At 38.5% G+C, this 9,212-nt stretch overlaps 1 pseudogene; it reads left to right on the top strand.

Annotated features, from left to right (window-relative positions):
• Window positions 1-317: 317 nt before the first annotated feature.
• Window positions 318-473, top strand: LOC122901754 (annotated as a pseudogene).
• Window positions 474-9,212: the final 8,739 nt, after the last annotated feature.

The raw sequence follows: 9,212 nt of genomic DNA, 5'->3' as shown, positions 1-9,212 counted from the left end.
GAAATTCATAGATAATAGGAAGACACAAAATAAAGACAGGAAGCCTCCTTTCTCTCTGCCTGTCGTCTTGTTCCTCTAAAGGAATTTCTACTAAAGTCTCCCATCAGCTTCAGAAAAAGTGGACAAACAAAATCTTAGGCATTTTCCAGGTGTATATATTTACACGAAATGTTGATTTTAAGAATTTATATGAGAAGAATCAAACTATATAAAGTGTTATTCATTTTGCTCTTTCCAGTTGCTCTTATGAATATTTCCAAAATTGCCTTTCTCTTTTTCCCCACCACCCTGCTGTGTGGCGCTCACTGTTACTGACCATGTCTTCTCACAAGACTTTCAGGATCAAGTGATTCCTGGCCAAGAAACAGAAGCAGAATCGTCCCATTCCCCAGTGGATTCAGATGAAAACTGGTAATAAAATCAGGTACAACTCCAAGAGGAGGCACTGGAGGAGAACCAGGTTGGGTCTCTAAGGCGTCCCACATCATGTGAGGACACCTAATTGGCACCACGTATTTAATTAAGCTCCTTGAAGATCATGTGTTCTATTCTGTCACCCTGTAAACACCTTTCTACCTGGCCAATAGATACTTTTATCAGGGAGATGATTTTTCTGTTACTATAGCTCTGCAAAAGCGGGTTGGTTTGGTAATAAATGTGGTAATAACCTTTTAGCTGTTAAAAAAAAAGAAAGAAAGAATAGTTCCAAAATTGCACCTAATTTTTTGATCGTTACATAATATTCCTAATTCTTGATTCTGATTTTTGGTAATTATATAGTATTCCTCCATTTAGTTAGACTTTTACTTATTTTTTTAACTTTTTTAAAAAATTTAATTCCAGTGTAGTTAACATACAGAGTTACATCAATTTCGGGTATACAGTATAGAGATTCAACACTTCCATATATTAGTCAGTGCTCATCAAATGTACTTTTAAACCCCTTCACCTATTTCAACCATACGCCCACCCACCTCCCCTCTGGTACCCATCTGTTTGCTCTCTACTGTTAAGAGCCTGGTTTTTGGTTTGTGTCTCTTGTTTTTTTTTTTTTTTTTCCTTTGTTCATTTGTTTGTTTCTTAAATTCCACGTATGAGTGAAATCATATGGTATTTGTCTTTCTCTGACTGGCTTATTTCACTTAGCATTATACCCTGTAGATCTATCCATGTTGTTGCAAATGGCAAGATTTTATTCTTTTTTTATGGATGAGTGATATTCCATTGTATTATATATACCGCATCTTCCTTATTCAATCATCTATCCATGGACCCTTGGGCTGTTTCCATAATTTGGTTATTGTAAAAAATGTTGCAATAAACCCAGGGATGCATGTTTCCCTTTGAATTAGTGTTTTTGCATTCTTTGAGGTGTGACTAGTGGATCACAGGGTATTTCTATTTTTGACCTTTCAAGGAACTTCCATACTGTCTTCCACAATGGCTGCAGCAGTTTGCATTCCCAACAACAGCGCATGAGGGTTTCTTTTTCTCCACATCCTTGCCCAAACTTGTTTCTTATGTTTTTGATTTTAGCCATTCTGACAGGTGTGAGGTGCTATCTCATTGTCGTTGTGATTTGGATTTCCCTGGTAATGAGTGATGTTGAACATCTTTCCATGTGTCTGTTGCCCATCTACATATGTCTTCTCTGGAAGTTGCACTCTATTTTCATAGCCCCATATTGACAGTCTTTTTACTACTAGAAATAATACTGCATTGGATATTGTGGTACATATATTTCTTAAAATCATGTTGGGGTATATGCAAGGATGAATAGAACTTTCTGGATCAAAAGGTATAAGAATTTATAGTTTTTAAAATATTATCAAATTCCCCTTTAAAGTAACTCAACCAATTCATTCTTCCTGGTATCAACTTTTTATTACCAATTTTGGTATGTTAAAAATGAAACTAATGGTAATGGAGAAATAAAGAAATACCTAGTTTGGAATCAAAAGTAAGGATTTTTTTTGTTTATAACAAATTTCACCCAAAGTTTTAGTAAGAGGAGTCTTATTTTAGATCATTTATTTAGAATTTAAATATGATATCCTGCATAATACTGGGTGATTTCTTGGTGTTATAAGGCTTATGATTTTCTTTATTACTTAAAGGTACAGACATTCTTGATATGGAAAGAAGATTTTTTCACTTTTTAGCAAATACTTGGTTTTACTTTAACTGAAGATACGTTTAAGTAGTGATAAGAAACACAATTTCTAAATACGATGTGTTTCTCATTTGCATTTTTCCTTACATATCAACATATTCTATTCAAACTAAAAATGCCTGTTCACTGGGAATTTTTAGCCACATAATGTCATATGTACCTCAGAAAATCTTGTTTTAGCAGAAAAACCTAATTTCCTTAGCTGTCACCAAATGAAATTTCATAGGACATACCAATTTAGGTCCAATTACATTTGCTGCTTCCCTGGAAAAAATAAAACACATACTAGTGTTGTATTTATTTTATTTTTTGCTAAAATAGAATGATGATGTAAACTGATATAAACTACATAATCACTACATTAACATTACTATATCAACTAAATCAAGATTCACAAGTAAAATGAGGCTAAGTTTTATTTCAAACAGCTATACATAGTTTTTATTCAGAAATATCAACATTACCCACCTGATATAATTATCCACTACACATATTGGAAGTCGGTCTCTGAAAGCAGAAGAATGGTTATTATTAGAATTTTATACAGACAATACACACATGCTTATGCTCCCAACATACCAGTCAATCAAAATCATCAGGACTATTATCATAATAAGCACTAATCATATTTACCAGTTGCCTCAAAATCTCACTTTTATCTCTGAAACCAAAACACTAGAAAATACGTTTTGTAAGATATTCATACATGGATCCGTATACACCCAAATTGGTTTTCCAATCGTATTTGTCTGCTCAGGCTGCCCTAATAAAGCACTGGGTGGCTGGGTGGCTTAAACAAGATATTTATTTTCTCACAGTTCTGAAGGCTGGAAGCCCAAGGTCAAAGTGTCCTTAAGTTTGGTTTCTCTTGCGGCATCTCTCCTTGTCTCGTAGATGGCTGACTCTTGCTGTGTCCCCAAATGACCTGTGTTCTCTGTACGAGCACTTCCCTGGTGTCTCTCTCTGTCTTGATCTCCTCTTCTTATACAAATGCCAATCAGATCGCATTAGGACCCACCCGTCTGACCTCATTTAACCTTAATTCCTTCTTTAAAAGTCCTGATCTCCAAATACAGTCACATTCTAAGGCACTACAGGTCAAGGCTTCAACATGGTAATTCGGAGGGGAGGGAGAACACAATTTAGTCCATAATACCAATCTCTCAAAATAACCCATAGTGTCACCAATAGTCTGAGGAAAGGGATTTGCCTATACCTGTGAGGCTTAGCTCATGTCAATGACCAAGAATGAGCTAGTAGGGACATAGGATGGGACAGACTAGGAGAAGATAGGAACCATGCGTACCTGTTTCTTAGAGCGTGTGTGTTCACTACATGATTATATAGTATGCAGTTGACTACACTTTCGAAAGTGGCAGAAAGCCAGGCTCTGGAGTCAGAATTAGAGGGTGAGTCTCAGTTTCACTATTTATTAACTGTGGTCTTAGGCAACATATTAGGCAAAACTCTTTCTGCCTCAGCTTCCTTGTCTTTTTCTTTTTTTTTTTTAAGACTTTATTTATTTATATGACAGAAAGAGAGATTACAAGTAGGCAGAGAAGCAAGCAGAGAGAGGGGGGAAGCAGGCTCCCCAGTGAGCAGAGAGCCCGATGTGGGACTCTCTGAGATCATGCTTTAACCCACTAAGCCACCCAGGTGCCCCTTCCCTGTCTTTAAAACCAAGTGAAAATAGGGCCTCCTCATAAGGCTTGTGCAGGATTAAATGAGTTCCTCCATGTACAGTCCTTAAAACAATGTCTCCTATTTGGTACAGGCTTCAAGTCTGCTAATGTTATCATCATTGTTGTTGTTGTCAAGAATCAGTTAACCTTACATTGGATACCTGGAAAATTTCTAGGGATCCAGCAGTGAATTAAGCGGCAAAGGATGAGCAGGGAAGCTAAAGACCAACGCGGTGTCCTTAAGAGAGTGTTTTCTTTGTCAGGTACACGGTGATATTTCGAGGTTAAAATAGTGAGGTCACTAAACCGGAGCAGTCTGACATGCAGGAGGACATTTTGACTGGGTCATTTTGACATGGCATTTTGACAACAATGACATTCTGATGTGATCATTTGATCTTAATTGCATAAAGCAGCTGCTCCCAAATGTAAAAGCTCTGTGTTATTACCAAATAAAGTGTGCAGACCAGACATTTCTGAATCCTCCCTACCTCTGAGCAGCGTTACCCCTCACATCTCCCCTTTCTTCCCAGGATGTGTGTTTCATTGTTGTGGGTATCCTTATCCTTATTTTTCCTTATTCTTATTCTATCCAAGAAGTACTTTTGCCATTGCAGTAAAAATAGAAAGACATGTTCAAGATCTTTGGCATGCTTTTCACAATGTTTTCTCACACTATACTTTGGAATGGGTGCATTACTAGATGTATACCTGGTTTCCCCTGGTTACCTTATTTATTTTTTTTTATTTAATAACTCTTCATTATTATACAATGTCTGATGCATATGTTGCATGATATGAAGTGCTACGTGATTACCTTACTTTGAAACAAGACATTCCAAGGAAGTTGCAGCGGGGTGGGCTGTAGTTCAGTTCAAATATAGTAACGCTCTGAACCAAAGATTAATTCTGGATCTAGCCATATATCAAAACCAAAGACGACCGTGATACCTTTTACAGCAAATGGGTCAATTATAGTTCGGCACAGGCAAAATCATTAAATCAGCATTCTCTCTTCAAAGAAAATATAGTAAGATACAACTTCAGAAAGTGGTACTCATTAGAAATTGGACAAAAGATTGATGGGCAGAATTTATTTAATGATTGATCTGTGGGAAGGTGGTCATATCATTTCTGTGAATTTTTACAGGAAACGAAACAGACCACAGTGTGAATAGTATACACACAAGACGGCATTTTTGGGGGTGTGCACTGCAGTAATCCTAGTGCAAAACTCCTACACAATAGCTTTAACACCAGATACATGAGTGTGTCTGCAGACCGTCTTCTTCCACATGTCATGTCCTCACGACCTCGGTAACAGTTTTGAGATGGACAAAGCTGAGCAGTGGTCTAAATGGGAAAGTGCAAATCTCTGGTTTAAGGTGTTGGTGACCCATGTGCTGAGATTTTTCTTTTATGTACTCAACTAAATGGGAATTTTTAAAAAATATTTGCATTTATTTATTTGACAGAGAGAGAGAGAATACAAGCAGGGTGAGCAGCAGGGGGAGGGAGAAGGAGAAACAGACTCCCTGCTGAGTAGGGAGCCCAATGTGAGACTTGATCCCAGGACTCTGAGATCATGACCTGAGCCAAAGGCAGATGCTTAACTGACTGAGCCACCCAGGGGCTCCTAAATGAGAATTTATTTTAATTAAGAAAGGAATGTTTAGGTCAATGTCACTTACTTTTTTTTTTTTTAAATAAAATCTGTTGATTCCAGAGCCAATTTTATGGCAAAGCTCAGCTGTAATGTTTTTAAAAACTGAAACACACCTCAGGACATTTGCTTCTGCTTCCAGAGAGAAAAAAAAAAAAATCTCCTCCTTCCTCCCAAAAAGGACAAGGGGAACAAAGCAAGGAAAAAAACAAAAACAAAAACAAACAAAAAAAACACAGAATGGATTGTCCCCTTGTGTTGAAGTGGAGCAGCCTTGCTCAAGACCCACATCAGGGACAGGAAAGTCAAGCAGATCACCATCTGCACAACTACAGAGGGCTTGTGTCTTGCCTAAAGAAAGAGTTTCATCCTCTAACTACAAAATCAAGTCACATTCTTTTTTTAAAAAGATTTTGTTTATTTAAAGAGAGAGAGAGAATGAGAGAGAGAGAGAGAGCATGAGCAGGGGGAGGGGCAGAAGGAGAAGCAGACCTCCTGTTGAGCGGGGAGCATGATGCAGAACTCGAACCCAGGACTCCAGGATCATGACCTGAGCTGAAGGCAGTTGCTCAACCAACTGAGCCATCCAGGCACCCCTCAAGTCTCTTTCTTTTTTTCTTTAAAGATTTTATTTATTTGAGAGAGAGAGAGAGAGAGAGAGTGAAAAAGCATGAAAGAGGAGAAGATCAGATGGAGAAGCAGACTCCCCATGGAGCTGGAAGCCTGATGCGGGACTTGATCCCCAGACTCCGTGATCATGACCTGAGTCGAAGGCAGTCGCCTAACCAACTGAGCCACCCAGGTTCCCTCAAGTCACATTCTTGTTTGATTCTTAAACTAAGCCCTTCCTAACCTAACTTAACTGGACAGAAAACTGTCCCTCTCAAATGTGTGGCCCAGCTTCTTCTGGCAGTTGGCCAAAGGTCTGCCCCAGGACCCGGGAGCTGTTGACTCATCTTTCTCTGCTCCTACCTGCTGTCTTGTCATGCACTCCAAAGCCACCTGTGCCACAGGACCTTGGTGCAAGCCTTGCCTGGCAGGGACCATCACCTCTGAGGGTAACTGTACTGATTGCTGCTGCTTCTGAATCATGAGGCTGGTCCTTCTCCTTCTTCACATCATAGCTAAAGCCAAGTATAACTTCTAACTGGACTTCCTGAAGGCTGGGAAAGAAAGGGAGAAGGAGGGTTTAGAGGGAAAGAAAGAGAGAGAGAAGGAAAGGGATAGACAGAGAGAGATGCATGCCACCAAATCCCCATTACCTCTCCCACCAAAGCACACAAATAGCATGAAAAAGAATATCCATATAGGCAATAAAAATATCCCTAACAACAAAGAATCTAGTATGACATGGGCCCCATTATCTAAACATGATAAAATATGTTTAGAAACCAGAAATAAAAAGAAATTGAAAAAAATTTCAATGCATTTGTCTTTTTAAAAATCTTACTAAATTATCCATGAGTTAAATAAGAAATGACTACATAGATTATGAAATGCATAACACTAAGTGAATAATATAAAAATCAGCATTTATCAAAAGATAGGAAAGGTAGTCAAAGTAGATCTTATAATTAGCATAAGAAATCCTGTGCAATCAGAAAAGATCAGACGGCAAACAAAACAAAGCTTCTGCTCCATGAAAGAAAGGTGCTATGTTGTTAAAGAGTTTTATGAGTTAGTTTTAATATACCTTCTGGAACTGTTAATTCCTATTTTATACAAATGGTTTCTGAGATCTGCAAAGGTCATACTTAATCTCATTCTGTCATTATTTCTTCTTTGAGCCTTTCAATGAACTCTTGTTTTAGAGAAGACATAATTTATCTCATTTCATGGAGAACTATTTATTGAAAAATTTTAATCATTTCAAACAATGCTAATGTGCATCTTTGTCTTTGCTTATTTTTTTAAATTTAAATCCAATTAGCCAACATACAGTGTATCATTAGTTTCAGAGGTACAGTTCAGGGATTCATCAGTTGCATATAACACCCAGTGCTCATCACATGCCCTCCTTAATGCCCATCACCAAGTTACCCCATCCCCCCACCGACCTCCCCTCCAGCAGCCCTCTGTGTGTTTCCTGGAATTAAGAGTCTCTCATGGTTTGTCTCTGCTTATTGTTTTTCTCCTTTTCTCTTGAAATGTTTTTCCTTAAGTCCTAAACTTTTTTGGTTTCATTTGTTTTGTTCTACATTGTTGCTTCTCACATTTAAATGAGATGTTCTTCCTAAAATAGCTATTTCCAGGAGAGCAGATTTGAAAGAAACCAGAGGGACCGGCAGCTTGGACTTTGGTCCATTGGTCTTTTCTCTCCAGACTTTTCCCTATGAACATTCTACCCCAGGGGGTTTGATTCTACTCAGGGCTGGTAGTCTTCTCAGCTTAGATTCAAGTCACATGTGTGACCAGCCTTGACCAGAAGCATGGCACCTTCCATTTCTTCACTCTCTTGCCACATTGTCAGCCTTCTTATTGCAATGATGCCATGTCTTCATCTCTCTTCTCGCAGCCCCGCCTCTCCTACCCTCTGAGAGTCAAGTAGAAGAGTCTGGGGAAATTTTACAGCCTACCTATTCCCCTGATGAAGTCAGAGCCTCAGCCCAAATCTGCAGTGGCAGGTGATGTGTCTTCTCACTCAACTGTGTTCACTCAACTGTGAACTGTCCAGCTTCATTTGTTTGGGGGAAGGGGTGGTTCATATTTTTAATAAAGGAGAGATTTCTTTCTTTGTCTTCTGCTCCCCTGGTTGCTTGTGGTTGGCTGCAGTGAGAAAAGGCAAGAAGACATCTTTGTACCACCACCTAAAATGGGGAGATCCCATCATTTCTTTAGTAACCTGGGACTGGAAAGCATACAGAATTTCTAGCCCACAACATACACAGCCAAGTAATATGTCCTAAGGAACTGGTGACAGAAATTTCATTTTTTGTTTAGTTTAAGAAACTAGTTTAAAAAATAAGTAGAAGAGTGGGGCACTTGGGTGGCTTAGTCAGGTAAGTCCTGGTCCTAGACCTGCTTCTCCCTCTCCCTCTGCCTGCCACTCCACCTACTTGTGCTTTCTCTCTTTCTCTCTTTCTTTTTCTATCAAATAAATAAATAAAATCCTTTTTTAAAAGAAATAAGTAGAATAGAATATAAATTAGTCCTGGGTGTATATTACTACCAATTTTTTTTTTTTAAACTACCAATATTTTTAAAAAGCGATCTTAAAGCCAAATCAAAATGTTCTCATAGCTGGGTCAAACAGCCTCATCACTATGTCCTTGACATTAAAGGAGCCACATCAAAACATAGAAGCATCGAAATGTCATATGCCTGCTGATAAAATGCTGAGCAGATACCATGGAGGGACTGAACTTTACTCTTTAGTGAACATTAGTGTTTGATGCCAAGGAAATAGGCTCATAAACTCAAGGCAAGTGTCAAAAAGGTTACACATATAAATGTGTCCAAACTTCTATTGGATTTGCACAAAGGCTTGAAAAGAACACCAATCAGGACTCTGCTTGAGTTTCACCAGGCCACTAGTGAGGACTGATAGGTTTTTCGGAAATAGTTACAGAAGATATTTAGAACCACAGCTCACTTTCCTACTGCATATCTGCCTATGTGCATGTTGGAGGTCATTTTGTAGAGTTAATGAGAGGCAAGATTGATTAAGGTTGACTTGTGAGTGACGATTAACTAC

Source organism: Neovison vison, chromosome 3, assembly GCF_020171115.1.
Source record: "Neovison vison isolate M4711 chromosome 3, ASM_NN_V1, whole genome shotgun sequence".
NCBI lineage: Eukaryota > Metazoa > Chordata > Mammalia > Carnivora > Mustelidae > Neogale > Neogale vison.
This window is presented reverse-complemented; position numbering and strand designations above follow the sequence as displayed.